Source organism: Patagioenas fasciata, chromosome 9, assembly GCF_037038585.1.
Source record: "Patagioenas fasciata isolate bPatFas1 chromosome 9, bPatFas1.hap1, whole genome shotgun sequence".
NCBI classification, from domain to species: Eukaryota; Metazoa; Chordata; class Aves; order Columbiformes; family Columbidae; genus Patagioenas; species Patagioenas fasciata.
Window position 1 is genome coordinate 8,595,459 of NC_092528.1, and position 16,914 is coordinate 8,612,372.

Genomic DNA, 16,914 nt, shown 5'->3' on the forward strand with positions numbered 1-16,914 from the left:
AGGCAAGAAGAGTTTTGGACGTGGCAGGCTGGGGTGTGGGTGCGAGGGGGTCCATGTGGTACCCGGGTGACACACGGGTGCAGCAGAAGGCACCCTGTGCATTGGCAGGGAAATCCTGGAGGGAGGCTGCTGGCTCTGTGGTGCTTTTTGTACCCTCGAAAGATAGCTACAGCACTCACATTGGATTCTGTGACGTGTTTCTTAAAGCCCATCGCAACTGGTGAATAGGCTTGCTTGGACCCTGTTTGGAAAATTGATACAAGTCAGGCCGGTGGTTTAGCTGTTGAAATGCCATCCTGGAGACAGGCTTGGGAAATAAAGCTCTCGATCTTTCTAGAGGAGATGCAGCTGTTCAGTAATGCTGTGTATATGTCCAACTTTGTCTTAAATTAGGGCGTAGCGTTTTTTGGGTGCTTGTTTTTTGAATACCTCAAAATCAACATGATATAACACTTCTACCTTTTTTTTAATTATTTTTTTCAGTTTACTATTTGTGGTTGGTACCTGAACAGAACTTAGATAACCAGAGCTGTTCTTTGCTTAGGCAGGTGTATGTGTGTTTGACCAACATAGAATCTGGATGTATTACAAGCATTTAAAATGATTTTTTTTTTGTCGTCTTTGACTACTAGTTATAAGGACTTTTGACACTATTCAGTGTTTTCCATAGGTATTTTCTCTATGCAGCAGCACTGTCCAGGTAATGCTTTCAGCCAGGAAATGACCTATTGTAATGTAATGCTACAACTTTTAATACATTCCCCTAATCCCACACTGGCTTGTTTTGGAGATCCTGCTCCTTGCAATAATCGCCTGTCTTCGGGTTCACTGCTGGGTAGCACAAGTGCTACAAGTAACCCTGGTGGAAAAATCGTGAGCCAAGTGCTCAGAACTTGTGGCAGTTGGCCATATGTTGGTTTCCAGCCAGGTCAGTAGCTGAAAGGCATTATTAATGTTCAGAGTAGGTGGTTTCCTGCAATGAAAATAAAGAACAGGTTTTTTAATGTGCAAAATTAACCTTATTTTAATTACTACACCTCCAGCTGCCAATGTGGTTTAAATGTAATTACTTTTAGTTTAAATATTCTCTCTGGGTATACCAGGTCCGTTCCTTTTTCTGTCTTATTGCCTGACTTAAATCTAATATATCACAGAACTTGTGGGAGTGTTGAGTATAAAATGAGAGAGCTGTGAGTCAGAGACCACAGTGAGCTGGGAAATATAAGGGCAGAGTTAAGCCGAGATGTTGGCTGAGTGGGGCACATGTGATTTGGGCTTAAAATACAGAGCAGCAGTGTATCAAAATATATAGAAGCAGAGACTAATGAAGTTTAAACCTTTTTGTACATTATAGACATCTGAATTTAAGATCTGCTGTTGAACTTTATTTATTGATTTATTTGATGTATTAACTCTTGAGTAATTTCTTAGGGAAGAAAGAAAATAAGGCTTTGAAAATCAAGGCTAAATATCTGACAAAGGTGCTGGGAACTATTTCTCAATACTCTGTAAGTTGTCCCACTTTTCCAGTGTGTTCAGGTCCATTATACGTTTACATGAACTATGGTGGTTTGACTGGTGTTTATGTTGGATTTTTTTAATGTAGCACGTGCTCCTTTGGCAGTTAGCAACTCTGCTAATAACTCTACCAACGGGTCTGTCTATAAAAGTAATAATCTCGTTACCTCTTTGTCTTGTCTAAGCATTGCCGGAACATGTTTCTGTTGAAATGCCCCTGGGCTTTGTTTCTTCTCTCTGGCCTGATTGTCAAATGTGCACATGTGGCAACACAATGGGGAGACTGAGATGTAACATCCATTCTTGGCAGCTCAGAGGCAGGAGGCTCATGTGGTCCATCATCACCCTGTAACAAAGATACAAAACCAGTGTAAAAAGAACTGATTGGGAATGTTTGGTCAAAGAATGAAAAGCGTAAATACAGAGAAAAAGAAAAACCTGCTAAGAAGTAGCCTTGGAGTATCTGAACCCACATCTGAGGCCAGGGCGGTATTTCCTACCCCCATCTCAGCAGCAGAATGTTCTGCAGATGTGTAAGCCGAGGACTGGCCCACAGGCGCGTGGGGCATTCTGGACAGCGTCACATATTCGTAACTGGCTTTGCAGACAGTTCAGTCCAAGCCTTCAGCCTTGAATCTTGAAAGTGCTTGTCCTTCTGTGCAGGAGGAGGAAGACTCGAGGGGTGTCTCAACATCCCCTCTAGGTTGTCTGCACAAGTGCTGGTGCCTGACATCCTGAAATAAACCTTACTAAACTGTTCCTCAAACCACTGGAAATCCTGATGTGGGAGTGTTTCTTCTTCAGAAGTTCAGTAGTGGTACAATTTTGTGTGAAAACTTGGACTGTACCAACTCATTCCAAGTTCCAGAGGTTAGTCTATCATATGTCTAGCTTTCACCCAAATTAATAACAAGAAAAGCTGCCTTTGAGCAGCATTTCTTTGTAACAGTATGATAGGAACCTTACCCAGCAAAGTAAAAACACCAGAAAGTTAGAAAGAGAAAAGTTTAAGATGTTCTTTACTGTCTCGTTATGCAGTGAAGCTTGTAATTGCATGGGCACACACAGGCAACAGTAAGTTGATGCAATTTAACACAAACGCTTAACAGTGGCTTCAGTCCTGAAATCTTACCCTTCTTTTGCTTTAATTGCAACAATTACAAAGGTGATGGGAGAAAAAAAAAAACCACATCAGTTTTTCATGAGAAGGTAACATCAAATGCGTATTTGGTGCACTCTGCTCAGCAGCAAATTCTTGCTTCTGAAAACACCCGTGTGTGTGGTGCTGTCTTGTTCTCTTGCAGGACTTAGATCTAATATACCACTGAACTTCATACAGGCCACCCTCTGAGGTAATGATATGCATAGCATTTCAAGTTGAGAGCACACAAATGACCTCCAAAAAGTGAGAAACTAATTAAAACCAAAAGTAGATGCTCACCATGTGTTTGCAATTGAGATTGCAAATGTGGAAGAGCATTTCAGGGTCAAATTCTGGTCAGTTATCCAGAATTTGTGTGAAAGCAGCCCCTGCGTAACAGGGAGGGGAATTGCCCCTGGGTGGCTTAGAGAGGTAATGTGGAAAATGTAGAGTAATTGATAGGCCAATTCCTGCATTTTTTCCTGTAGAGCTTAATCCTGCAGCTCTTTACTTATGTGGGTGGTAGGAGATGGTGTGTTGTGACTCAGACATTTTGAAAACTGACTTCTTTAGGCCTGCCATGACTTGCATGAGCATCACCTTGAACCAGTCAGCTGAGTTCAGTTCCCTGAGTTGGTCGTCCCTTTCCTAATTGCTGATATAGGGCAGGAGGGAACTATGTCCATTCCTGGCCACTGTGGTGGAGATTGCTTGGTGTCCAAAGAGCAGTTTAGATACCTCCACTTTTAGCAGTACCTGGATATCCAAGGAGTATTTCTAGCGGTTTCCAAGTATTCAACAGTATCAGTCTTCCTGGAAGATGACATTTATGGGAAGGTGGCAACTCCAGCTCTGGATTTTTCTGCCAGTCTAATGTCTCATAGGGAGCTTATTGCAAAGTTAAAGTCATTTTATCTGGCTTTCAGTCAGCATGGGGTTTGTAACCTGAGCTCACCAAATTTTACATCTATTACACTGAATTTCACATTTATTACACTGAAATTCAGCTATCATTTCATAGCCCAGACAAGTCTTCTCCACACGACTAATCCACAGTTGCTCACAATGGTCCCATATTTACCACCTAGAGCAACCTGGTATCAGCAAAAAATGCTGTTCACATTCATATGCAGAACACTTATGAAAATTTTGAAGGACCCAGATAGCAGTATGAATGCATTTGTGTGACTCCTAGTGACTTCCCTGCCACAAGACATGACTAGTTCCTACTCTTAGTGTCTTTTGATCAATTATTTATCTATGCAAGACGCTTTCTTCTGATTATATGGCTGCTTCATTTCTTTGAATGCTGCTGCTGTGGGAACCTGCTTTTGAGAAGTCTGAGTCTACCACAGGAACTTGATTTCCCTCATCTTCCTGACTTGTTTAGGGAATTTCAGTAGGGCTGTGCACCTTGGCTTCCCTTTATGAAGCTGTGTTTGGTTTTTTTCCCCCCAAATGTTACATTTATTTATATATCACAAATTGATTTATTTACAGTAGCTTCTATTTATCTGCTTTAGAGTCATTTGACTTATTAGTCCATAGCTTGCTTGTTTTTTCCAGGTTTTGTATTACCACCTCAACACCAGGATGATTTTTGGTCAAGAGGTGACATCACAGCTGAGAGTCGGAGCCATTTCATCCGTGAGTTCTTCCAGAACTCCTGCCTTAATATCTCTTGTCTGATGATTTGTTGATCCTCACTTTGTCTGCCTTTGTAACGTCTTTTATTCACAATTCAATCTCAGAAAGGTCTTGAGATGCTATAAAATGGCTCTGGCCTAGGAAGTTCTGATGTTTACAACTGTTCTGTCTGATGTCTACCACAGACAGGTAAGCAATAGTGACTCTGGTCAGCACTTGCAGGTTTTATATTGGATATTTTTGCAGTTCCCTGGGGGGCTGGATGTGAAGTGATGGCACTGACAATCATCTGAGTAGCTGCTCTTTTCTGACCTAGATTTGATCCAAGTCCTATACATATGCTACATTATATAAATGAAGCATGTGCGCATCTCTCTGAAGGTATAAGAGGGGCAAGTGTAAAACCTCATGTGAACATATGCTCAGAATATACAATTCAGCATTTGATAACTTTCTATCACTATTAATCTGTGATGGCTGAGATCACATTTTAGTAAAATTTGGCCATGATTTTAAGTGACTCAATAATTCAAAATTAAATCACTTCATGGAGCAGGTAGAGACTTGATTTATGGCTCTGGTGCTTTCATAACAGGTTATTCCATTGGGCATAAGAAGATACTCAGTACTTTGAATCTTTCATGTGTGAATACTGTTTAAATAATTGATAAAGCTTGTCCTTTATTGTTGACTTATTATTTTTCTGTGGTTTTGTATGTTACATTGAAGGAAGTGACATTAATCAGAAGTTTGAAATTTAAGTCATCATCTCTTCCTAAAGGCTCGAGGGAAATGAAAACAGACTGATAATTTCCTAGCAGGAGAGGAAGAATTCCCTGAACACTGTGACATGATAAATGACTTGATCTCGGCCATATGGGGAGGGAGAACATTCCTGGATAGGGATCACCACTGCACAAAAAAGAGGGATGGCATATTTCTGCTTCATAATTATCCAAAAAGGCAGTTGTGGAGGCACAGTTAGTTCATGTCCATGGGAATGACATTAAAAATGAATAAAGTCCTGGAGGTTCTTTTATCAGTACTGAAGGAGAGAAGCAAATATGATGGAGCTTTACCTGTAGTCTAATGAAAGGGATGGGTGGGGGGAAATATTAAATCAACTAGATGTGTTGAATTTAAGTCAGTAAAACAAGCACCTTTTAGAGGGTTGTCGGTAGGCATTCTTTTCTTCAGACATGGCGTTTTTCTTCTTATTTATTCCATGACATGGGACAAATTGCACCTAGTGAAATGAGGGGTTGCCCTCATTCCCCAGCTTTCTGCTGTATGAGGTTGACACCAGGGAGTTGTATGGAGAGAGATGACCAAAACTTGTGCCATTAAAACTCCTTAACAGGGGACCGTGGGGGTTTTCTGTGGTTTGTGGTCTTAAGTGATTTAGCTGTCACATGTATAAAGAACAGCTCTGAGGTGCTTGCAGTGAGGAGAGTGAGCAGTATTGTGTCAGCAGAGCTGGTGTTTGGGGACAAAATGTTCCTTACGCTCCTCTGGAGATAATTGTAGATTGAAAACCAAAACTCTACAAAGGTGCTGAAGAGGAATAAGGGACCCCTTCCCATATTTCATCCATGAGTACTTGTATTAGTACTTCTCAGGGAGAAGATAAATCACCTTGACAAGAGGTAAATAGGCCCGTCCTAAACCCCTGCTCATGGGATAGCCGGAGCTTTGTTGGTTTCACTGATCTGTTTGAAGTCAGGAGTTCTTCAGTTGTTTGAAACAATCTCGAAGAAGCAAAATTTGGATCAAATGTTTATTAAATGGATTGTCGAATTTCTTGATGTGCTCTGGCCTTAGTTGCAGACTTTGAAAGGCCGAAGGGCAGGCCTCGTGACCTCTGAGTGCCTTTGTTCCATGTCTGTAAAGCAGCTCTAGTGCTGGTGTATGTTTAGGCCTTGTCTTGTCTCAAACCAAAAAGGTATGAGTTGCAGTGCGATGAGGGGTTGCTGACCCACAAGACCTTTTGTGTCAGTGTGGGGTTGTATCAGGGAAGAGATGTTGGTCTCCCCTTTTCCCTCTAGTGAGAGATCAGGCTGTTTACTATTAAGAGACACTAGAGTGGTACTGCAGCCATGGATCAACTAAATCCTCAAGTGCCACTTTTGGACAGGCGTTCGGTAGCTCTAGAGAGGAGGATATGGTAAGGTATTGCAATATTTTCTCCAGGGATCGATCAAGCTATTAAAAAAGAAAATGGATTTTGAAGCTCTGCCTGACCAAAATCACTGTGGTGCAGCTATTCCTGTAAGAATTCTGTGTTACGGCATTTTGGATGATTGCAGGCACACAGGAGCAAATTGCTGTTTGAAACTTCTGCACAGCTATTGAGATCCAAGAGTTATTTCCTACAATTCTGGACATTTACAGGCCCTATATGCTGAATTGTCAATCCTGCATTCTGCACACCTTGAATAAATTTATTCCTTTACAAGTCCAGCTTTCTATGGCCTGTTGTGTCCAGTGTTCTTAGGTGTTTGTGACAGTGGAGAGGGAAACACGTCCTATTAGACTGAGGGTTGGGAGTAGTGATGCTGCTGCAAAAGTTAGCCCAAATTAAATTGCAAAACCCACCTTTCAGACTGCCATGTTGAGTGATGTCTCAGTGTATGCACAGTGCAAGTTTCTGACTACATTTTAAGCAGAATTACTTAAAAATATAGGATAACATAATATCAAACTTTTGAGTTGTCTGTGAAAATGTCTTCAGTTAAAGATACTGAGTTTGCTCTTGGGAAGCTCTGTATGTACTTCTTGTATTTGTTTTTTATCTCCTGTATATGATCTTCCTACAAGGTGCAGGGTTGGGCTTTGTGACTGTAACGCAAACACATTTTTGAAACAATCCACAGCATGGTTCAGCTACACAACTGTCTCCATTTGATAAAGATATTGTATCTCCACACTTTTGTTGCGCAAATGCAAAAAGGTATGGACACTTACATTTCCTGTACTGTTTGTCTTGTCCCTCTCAGTTCCTTTCAGATCAAAGGCTGTCTTTCTGTATGCATAAGCTTGAAACAGCATAGAGTGGAATTTGGTTAGATCTTCTAGGTATAGTGGGGTCCAAATGCTAATGTAATTGGGGAAGCATTTGTCAAAGGCTATCTGACAGATCTTATCCTTCAGATGAAAGGAGGGAATTTAGGTTATGTATAATCCAACTGATCTTTGTTCTCTGATTCTTATTCTATCTGCTCTTGTATCATGTTTTCACAGGATTCCACTAATTTCTTGTTTGTGTTTGAATTGTTTGGAATCCATGGAAATTAATGGCTCTGTTTTTCTTCAATGTATTTAATCTCTGTAGTTTTGACTTGTAGTCAGTTTGCTGGGCACTCATCAAGCTTGTGAGCAGACAGTCCCTGAAGTGTGCTACATTGCATGCAGTTCTTTTTGTTTGACACTTGCTCTCATCAGCATTTAGAAATCTGATATGATGGTAACTAAACCCTGGATATTCTCCAGGTTTTTTTGGTGACTTAATTGTACTTTGTGCTTTTCCTGAAATTCAGTATTGAACATCAACGGCCATGCTGATTGCTCACAAACTGTAAAGACAAGGGCAAGGCATTCTCACCTTCAGGCATTTTCCACGTTCCCTTGTATTTGTGAAGAAATAGTGTATCTTAATCCTTTGCATGTTGAGTTTTTCTTTGGCTATCATACTAATGCACACTGAGCAGAACAGAAAAGCTCAGGGGACTCTGTTATCTAAACATCTCAAATGAGACAATTTGAAGCTGTACGATCCTGGTGTTACAGTGGAAATTCTCCCTGGATGCCTATGAATAGCCTTTCTGCCCAGCAGGGAATTTGATTCTATCTCGAATGGTTTTATTCTTATGTTTAATAATGTTGGACAGTTTGAATACATGTACTGCCAATAGATCTTGTTCCTTTGCTAATTTTCATTTGGACACTAGCAGCACAGGGCAGAAAGCAAAGATAGCAAGATTTGCCTTCTCCACAAATCTGGTTGTTTTCTGGGGCCAGATGCAGTCTTGCCATAAGCGGATATAATGTCCTCCTCCATCTCTGAATTCAAAGACTAATTATATGTAATAAGAAATATACAGAAGGCTGGTATGTCTCCTACCCTTCTTTCAGTGCTTTGTAAGAAAAATCTTTCTTCTGAAAGTCATGTAGTTAGCCCAAATAGCAAGTTGGCACTGTGAACGTAGTTTGATGGTGCAAATAAGCAATTCAGGGTTAGCTGCATTGCAGATGAATCTTTTTTTTTTTCACTGTGTGTGATTTTTGCTGAATGAAATGCTCCTCTTAGGTGAGGATGAGTGAAGGGGCCTAATACTTTTATCTCTGAGGAATTAATTAATGCTTGTTATAAGCAGGAATCACCCAATCTACCCTAGGGTGACCTATGGCAGCTGGGTCAGGAAAGTCAAAACCACTGGGAGGACTGAGAATGTCACTGAACAGAACACCACTGCCAGAAACTTCTGCTGTAGTTGCACAGTTGGTAAGCTTTGAACCAAAGCAGTAGTAAGAATGCTGTGGTTTTCCCTGAGACTGCTTTCATTTAATCCTCTAGCTGCAGTTCTCTGAAGGATTTTTTTGTTTGTTTTCTGATATGCACACAGACACATACACTCAGTTTCTAAAAGGACTGTCTCTTGTGTGTGTGTCCATCCATCAGAGTGTAGGGTATCAGTTTTGTCTCATGTAGCGTCTTCCTTTCAAAGTGTGTAGAAAACTGGGGAAAGGTTTGGGAAAAAGAGAATTTCTTACGGTTATATCCCTATCTTTATTTTGTTAGTGTCTAAACAGCCTAATTTTTAAAGAAAGGCTTTTGCCTCTGGATGTTCAAATGTTTGAACACCCGCGTGAGGCGGGTTCTGCCCCAGTTCGGTGTTCTTCCCACAGGCATGCCAGTCCAGCTGAGTTCCGGCGCTCATTCCCACCCATGCCTCTCTACCTGAAGGGCACACGAAGGCCGGAGCATCTCAGCCTGAGCACAGCGCGTGCTCTATGGCTCTGCGTGCTCACTCTTCGCTGTTAAATCCTACTTCAGGATGCGATGTCTCCCAGCTCAGTGGGAATTTGTATTTCTAATGAAGGTAATGAATTGTGTTACTTGGTTAACTGAAGCAGGGAACTTATATTTTCAGTGGTCCCAAGGTAGCTGAGCACTGTTGTGCAGTGAGGGGGGTGCAGGCACTGTGTTTCTGCTCCAGGGCCGTTGGCCTTTGGCCACCAGCTGACTCCCTGGGCAGGACTGGGGATGACGGGGCTGTCCCTGCGATGCGGGGTCACCCCAAAAGCAAGTAGGGGATCCTCCCTCCACACAGCGGTCACGGGCAATGAACTGCCCCTGTTCCTGAGCTCAAAGACAAAGAATAGGGCTAAACTACAGAAAATTGAGATTAACATGTGGCAAGATCTTTTGCCACTGATGTGCTTTGTGACGCTGTGCAAAATGCTTATCTTAGTCCCCAGTTCTTTCTTTTTTCTTCTTCTTTTCCTCCCCTGAATGAGTGGAGCAATGCGCCTTCAGTCAGTGCTTGCTGACAAAAGAAGGCAAGCCTTACAATAGCAAAATCCTGCCATCATCTCTCTGTTAGCATCATGGCACTTACTTTGTCAGGTATTATAAATAAGATAAAAATCAGTGATTTTCCTGTACAATTTAAATCCTGAGCAAATCAGTCAGCCAGACTCTTTATATAAATACATGTTACAAATGCAGGGCAAGAACACATATCAATCTGTTAATAGTGAAAGAGTGTGAAACATCCTATACTTACTAAGAAAAAAAATAATTCAGGTCCTCTTATACCTAGCTGCTGCTAGAAAAGCATTGTCCCTTCAATCCTGATTCAAGTAATGTTTTCTAGCACAAGGTATCATCTCCTTGCTGAGGCTAGAATTATTGTTGTGGCCTCTCTTGACCTAAGAAGCTAATAAAAGAGTCTGGGGAGGGAGGTTTTCTGTCAGTTGTTGCACTTAGGATGAGGAATTGGTAACTTAAGGATGACTTTGATGCAGTCCGATGTATGTATAAAGAATTTACAAAGGCCTGTGTCCCTGGACACAGCAGGACTCAAGAGAGCTCACTGAAAAGCAGCAGTCTGTGGCTTTTCCTGGGGCCATGTTGTTAATGCTTGATCAGTGTCCATGGCTTTCTCTCTTTTGGCTTTTCGGTGCACAATCTTGCTTTCCTTTTTCAATAATTTCTGCTGATCAATGCCTTGTTCTCCTGGATGTGCAGCCTGACACCCTTTGGAACCTCTTCATGGAATAATTAGTTCTGTTTGCTAGGGGTATGTAACTATTTCCTTGCTTTATATCACCTCCCTTCTCTCTAGGCTATTGTGTGAAATTATGGGGTTTATATCACTCCAGAAGAGAAGGGTGATATTTTGCCCCATATTTGCCTGAACCGCAGAGATGCTCCAGGACTTTGCTCTTTGCCATTTAACATACAGGTCAATGGGGGCCTCACCCTGAAATTTTGTGTAGACATCAAGGTCTGGGAGATCACTGAGGATGCCAAAGAGACTGGCTGGGTTTTTGGGGAAAGCTTGCCTGTGTAACTGGTAATCTAGCAGAAAGTAAGAAATGTTTCATCTGTGATGTGAAAGATGCAGAACTGGCAGTTCTGAATTAAGGATTTTCCTTCCAGACTGGCAGACGTCTCCCTGCAAGTCAAGGAATCCTGATGTCAGAACTGTGAGCCTGGTGGTGGGAGAGGATTTGGGGCTGCTGGGAGAAACAGTTTCTGGTTGTGTTGCTGTTGGGCTTCAACTGACCATTGGGCACCTTGGGAAGCCATGTGAACAGTTGGTGACCTTGAGCATTGAAGTATGAGTCAGTTTTTGACAGGTGCTTGTTCACTTACGTTTCAGAGACCCCCAGCTTTACTTCTGCACTGAGCATCTTTGCTTATTACTAAGAGTATTTCTGGATACAGAATGACTTCTAAGATCTTGCCCTGAATATCTATATTTGAGTGCACTCGAGTGGATCTGTGCACCTATAAGACAGCAAATGAAGTTCATGAGACCTAACAGGTAAAAGGTACTGGAGTGTTGCTGTAGGGCCTGATCTTTACATTGGAAGTGGACTGAAACCACACTGTCATGTCTGTGTCTTCACCCTGCATGTGAAGAAATCTTTCCGGTTCTGCAAGGTCTGGAGTGCAATTATTTCTTCAGGAAAGCTCTGTCTGTGAGTATCTCTCATAAAACTAGGGTGAGAAATTAACATTCTTTGAAACTTCTCTTAAGTACCCACCATGATAAAAGAGGCTCCTATACTGAACTCGACCTTGCCACAGCAAGCAGTGTCATATCCCATTGCCTGGCTCATGAGAAGCACTGAGGCGCTGGGATGAATTTCCTGATGGAAGGACCAAGTGTGCTGTTATCTCCTCCAGCCCCATGGCAGTGCTTGGGTTGTGATGCTTGACTGTGTCACTGTAGATCACACAATCCAGATCTGATTTGAGGGAACCACATTCAATCAGTGGAGTTTAGTATTCAGACTTTTTATTCTGCTAATTCACAGCTCTGAGCATGAATGGTGACTCTGAACACTCCTTGGTACTTCCATGTATTGACTCTACTTAAATATCTCTATGACTGGAGATAAAAAGAAAATTGTGTGTGTTGCACTAAAGCCTTATACTCCTGTCACTTTTGTTCCGTTTCAGGCATCTTGCTGAGCACAGGATACATCCCAGATAGGAGATAAAAAACGAATCAGTTTTCCTTTGCTAATGGAATAAGGTTTTTTTTTAGTGTAAAGTACAAGTTAGGAATTGATGCCTGTTCCCCGTTTGAAGCTAAACAAGGTCAGTTCAGCTGAATTACACTGTGAGCCAGCTCCTAAAAAGTTGAAGAAATCAGAAAATCTGCAGATTCTATTAATGTGAGCTGCTCTAGATGCTACTGGAATACAGAATCAGCAAGAACAAAAAAGTGTTTCAGGAAATAGCTATGCTGGTTCAGTGCAAAATCATAAACAGAAAAGAACAAGCAAAGATTATTCAGATAATGATCTCAACTGAGAACAGCTATTCGAGCCAATTAGCCATTATGATGTAGCTGCCTTATGACTAATTGGAGCAGCCTGTGGTGGGTGATGATTATCTTATGGCACTTGCTTGTGTAGAGCAAGCAAAGATGTGGGATGGAGATTTGTAGAGGAGAGAAGTCTAGTAGGGAAACTCAGAGCACAAAGTCATGATGGCAGCACATATGTTTCTGGGTCTCATTTACACACGGGCATGAGGTTGGAGGGCCATGGTCTAGGGAGGTGTTTGTGGAGCAGCTGAAGGTCACTGGGAGCGTGCAGAGGCTCCTCGCTGGTTTGGGCCTTTCAGAAAAGCAGGAAGAGATGGGAACCTGGTGTGCGCCCCAGTGCCTCTGAAGGCGATTCCTTCCCCTCCCTGGGGGAAGCAGTGGGGAAGGGGCTGGATCAGGGACCTCTGATTTACCTTGGATTTGAGACACTGAAGTGTGTAAATAGCATCCTGTAGCCAAATCCTTATAAATGAGGCCTGGTTTGAGTGCTGTCTCATTGAGCACTGATCTACGTTTGAGTGGGGCTGGAACAGGAACCTGGTTCAATTATTTGCTGAGTTATGGCCTTTGCAGATTAATTTGAGTTTCAGAAAGGTCTTTAATGAGTTTTGGGTGGAGAAACTCCTTCCCTGAAAGCATTGCATTCCTGTCAAAAAAAAACAACACCTAGGGGTGCCTTTTACCATTGCTGAGTTGTTTTGTTCTCTGTTCTTCTGGAGACTGGGCTCCTCAGGAGGAGTTTTTGAATGATTCTTGTAGCAAGGGCAACTGAGAGGTTCCAGGGGTGTAACATCTCTGGTTAAGTTTAAGGTATATTTTTACCAGAACAGAGTGGACAAACAAAGGAGGCTTTGGGGTTTGCTCAAAAGCAAGTGCAGTATGTGGAAAGCTCTGTGCATGCATGAAGGGGGTTGGAGTACTTGCACAAGAGAGCTGAATGGAAGCAAATTAAAGAGCGAGGTGGTACTTAACCTCAGGGAGATGCATCTGTATGATGCTCACAGGGCACTGAGGTGAGCTGGGCTGGTGCAAGCAAACCCCCGTTCAGCTCAGCAGGGTAGCGTTTGAATAATAGACACAGCAAAACAGACATCCAGATAGAACATTGGGATTTAAATGTTTCTGAAGTATTGACCTGAAGGTCAGATTCTGTTCACTCTCTGTGCCAGAGAGCCCTGCAAGGCTGTTCTGCATTGCTGGCATTGCTCCAGTTCCGTGCAGACGCCGCGGGGTTGTGCTGATGTTGCTCGTACTTGGGCAGCCTGTCCCCATAGGCTCGGGGTAAAGAGCTAAAGTGAACAGAGTTTTTGCCCCTAAAGCAAACAGAACTTCTGAGGGTGCTCTAAGCTCTTGAATTTGCTGAACAAATGTGATGTTGTCGTCCTCTGCTGCACTGCTTCGCTTGTAAGATCAGGGCAATGGAAAGCACAAGCTGTACCCGAGGGCTCAGGGCTGTGTTATTTGCTGATAACCAATGGATGCCTTTGCATTGGGGATTTGCCTCTGAGAATGTCTCCTGCTGGCTTTGTGCTCATGTTGTTCTTGTACCCATACAGTTCCATGCCTAGAAAGCATAAACAACTGAACAATGTGTTTTAGTTCTTTTGGGGCAGAAGTGTTTTTCTAAGTAGGCTTCAGGTAAATTACTGTTTTCTGTAAATTAATATTGGTCTACAGATGTGGGTTTAAATTGTTTTTCTTGTGGGTTATGAATCTTGTGAATAGTTTCAGTGATGCTTTAAGGAGAATAAATAGATAAAAACAGAAATAATTTTTGTGCCAAGACTTGATAGATGTTTTCTTGTTTCTGTGAACAAGTAGGCAGCTGGTTGATTTTTTTTCCCTTTTTTTTCAATGCTGCTGAGAGGTAGTCTGGCACATACTGTAGAGCTGAAATTTAGTTGCTGTGTGCAGAGCTTAAATACCAATACTGTAATTAAAAATTATGACCTACCTGTGAAGCTGGCAAACTGAAACCGAGCCATACATTATTATTGAGGTATGGTACCTCAGCGCGGTTCTTTCCCTGCACTGGTGTTTCAGCAGTGAGACTCCAGACTGCCCAGGGAAATCTCATGGCTCTTGCTGCCGTCTTCTAAGGATTGCTAACAAACCCATCCTTGTGTTCGTGATGTACTGGTGGGCTGCTTGTGAGACTATGGTGCATACTGCTGTCTCCCCAGCTGCTGTGAAATGTGTTAGAAATACGACCTTTTAGAAGTACAGAGATGTAAGCAGACAGTTCTCTCTCTTTCCTCTGAAAACGGACTCTCACTTGTAGCACACCGTCACTTCGGGTCTGTGAGTTTGAGCACGCTTTCAGAAACATCTCAAGGCGCTACCCTGAGAGTGTTTAGTGCTCAGCCTCTGGCAAACCAGTCCCCTCTGTATAATTCTTCACTGGGTATGCCCAAAATCACTTTCAGAAATCCTGTCCAAACGCTCTTCTATAAGTTTTTGTGTGCGCAGTGACTGCAGTTACTTCAGAGGTGCGACAGGATGGGGATTAATCTTACAGAAACTGGATAAAGAGTCGTTCCCTTTACCAGGTGTGGAAGAGACTGGGAGCCTTACTGAGAATACATGACCTTCAGTCTACACAAGTACAACAACACTGTACTTCAGTTTGCAGATGCAGAGCTTAGGTCCAAAAGCTTATCTGCAGTGTTGCAGAGTTTAGTAACATGACATCAAATGAGGGTTCGCCCTTTAATATTATTTGGTAATTTTTTTGGCAAGTACTTTAGCTCGACAAAACTCTTCTGTATCAGCTGAAACACAGTTAAATGCTCTTGCTTTTTAGGAAATCTTCAGCATAGCGGCTGGAATGGAGCTGACTAATAAAGAACTTCAGTAGAAGGGGCCTGAAACCTTCAAAATGATCACAGGGACAGGCAGAGCAGCAGTTGATCTGATGAGATGATTAAGAACCAAGCAGCCATGACAAATGGCCCTTCAGAGGAAGTTAGCTTTTGTGGGAGCAACTTGAACTGACCCTGAGGTAGGATAATTACACTGAAATGACATGGATTGCCCAGCACACTTACATATATTTTAGTTTCTTGCCCTTCTGATCGTAATTAAGTGCCTCTACCAGATCAAAAGCTGTTTTAACTCATTTAGAAATAAAATTACCGTGCCTACTGTGCTGTGTAAAGTTTAGGAAAACCTTAATGAAACAAATTCTGTCAAGGGAGGCTGCTTTCCTCTCCCTAGGTACTTATTTTAAATCAAATGGGTATGGATTTGTAACTTAAATTTGTTGCATGTGTTGAGTGGAATCTCTTTATGGGTAACCGCTGAGTCAAATAGCCCTGAATATTGAAGTGCTGGGAATTTGGGTTTTCTCATATGACACCTCTCTCCTTATGCAGATACCTGCCACCAGGACTCACCTCAACAAGCTTTTCTTTTCATTTCAGTTCTAAAGCATGCAACGTTCGAGTGTACCTACTCATTCTGGGTTTGTCAGTGTGGTTACAGAACTGCAGGACTCTGCAGTTTATCTGGCACAATCACACACTTCAGACCCAGTAAAACTGCTCTCAAGCTTTCCTCCTGCACAATACTTCTGTTTTTACTCATAGAGTCTCTCTTCTTTTGGGGCTCTGAATTGTAGTAAACATAAGAACTCAAACTGACTCCTAAGAGGTGAAAACTATTTTTTTTTTTCCTGTATAAGATATAAAATAATATGAAATCAAATTTAGATATTTCCCTCACCAAAAATTAGTATGAAGCATGTGTATTTCTTGTATTTCTGACCAAACTTGTGGTTTTGTTCTGATTCATTGAAAGCTTCATGGATTTCAGTCAGACTTGTCTTGTAGTGTTTGGTGGGTTTGCATATTAGCTTGACTCTTCTCTCCCTACTGTTTATGTTTAGACATCACTCTTGGAATCGAGGGCAGGATTACGAAAGGTCAATATATTGAATGAAACTTTGATTTATGAAAATCCAGAAAGAGATAGCTGTATTTGTTGCTGTCATGTTTTCTTTAAACAAAAATAGCAGCCGTATCTTAATGAAAACTGTGTAGGATAAAGACCTTGCTGAATAAGTTAAGTTTGAATTTAATGCTAAGACTGTATTGTTTTAAAATTTATGAAAGTCAACATAAGAAAAATGGGATTTTTGAGTTAAAACCAAGTTTATCTTGCACTAAGGGAAATTCCTTTGTGGCTGTACAGTTACAGCCTCTTGCTAATTTGCAGACACGCTATGTATTTTTCACTTCATTGTGCTTAGAAAGCTAGTCCAGACAGATAAAGAGCTGACATACAAAACAATGAAATGAGGTTATATAGGTGAAAGGAGCGGCCTGTGTTCGCATTGAATTGCTGTCATCTCTTCTCTCTCTAAGCTTTTTCTTTCCCACATTGTATCATTATATTTTTACAGGAAGAACAATGTTTTCTCGTTGAAAACCTCAGGTGGGTTCAGGGAGGGGGAGTGACAAGTCTCCTTCAGAGCTGTCCAGTAACCAGAGTCACTGACCACATTTCATAGACTCTGAACATCACAGATCCATTTTCTTAAGA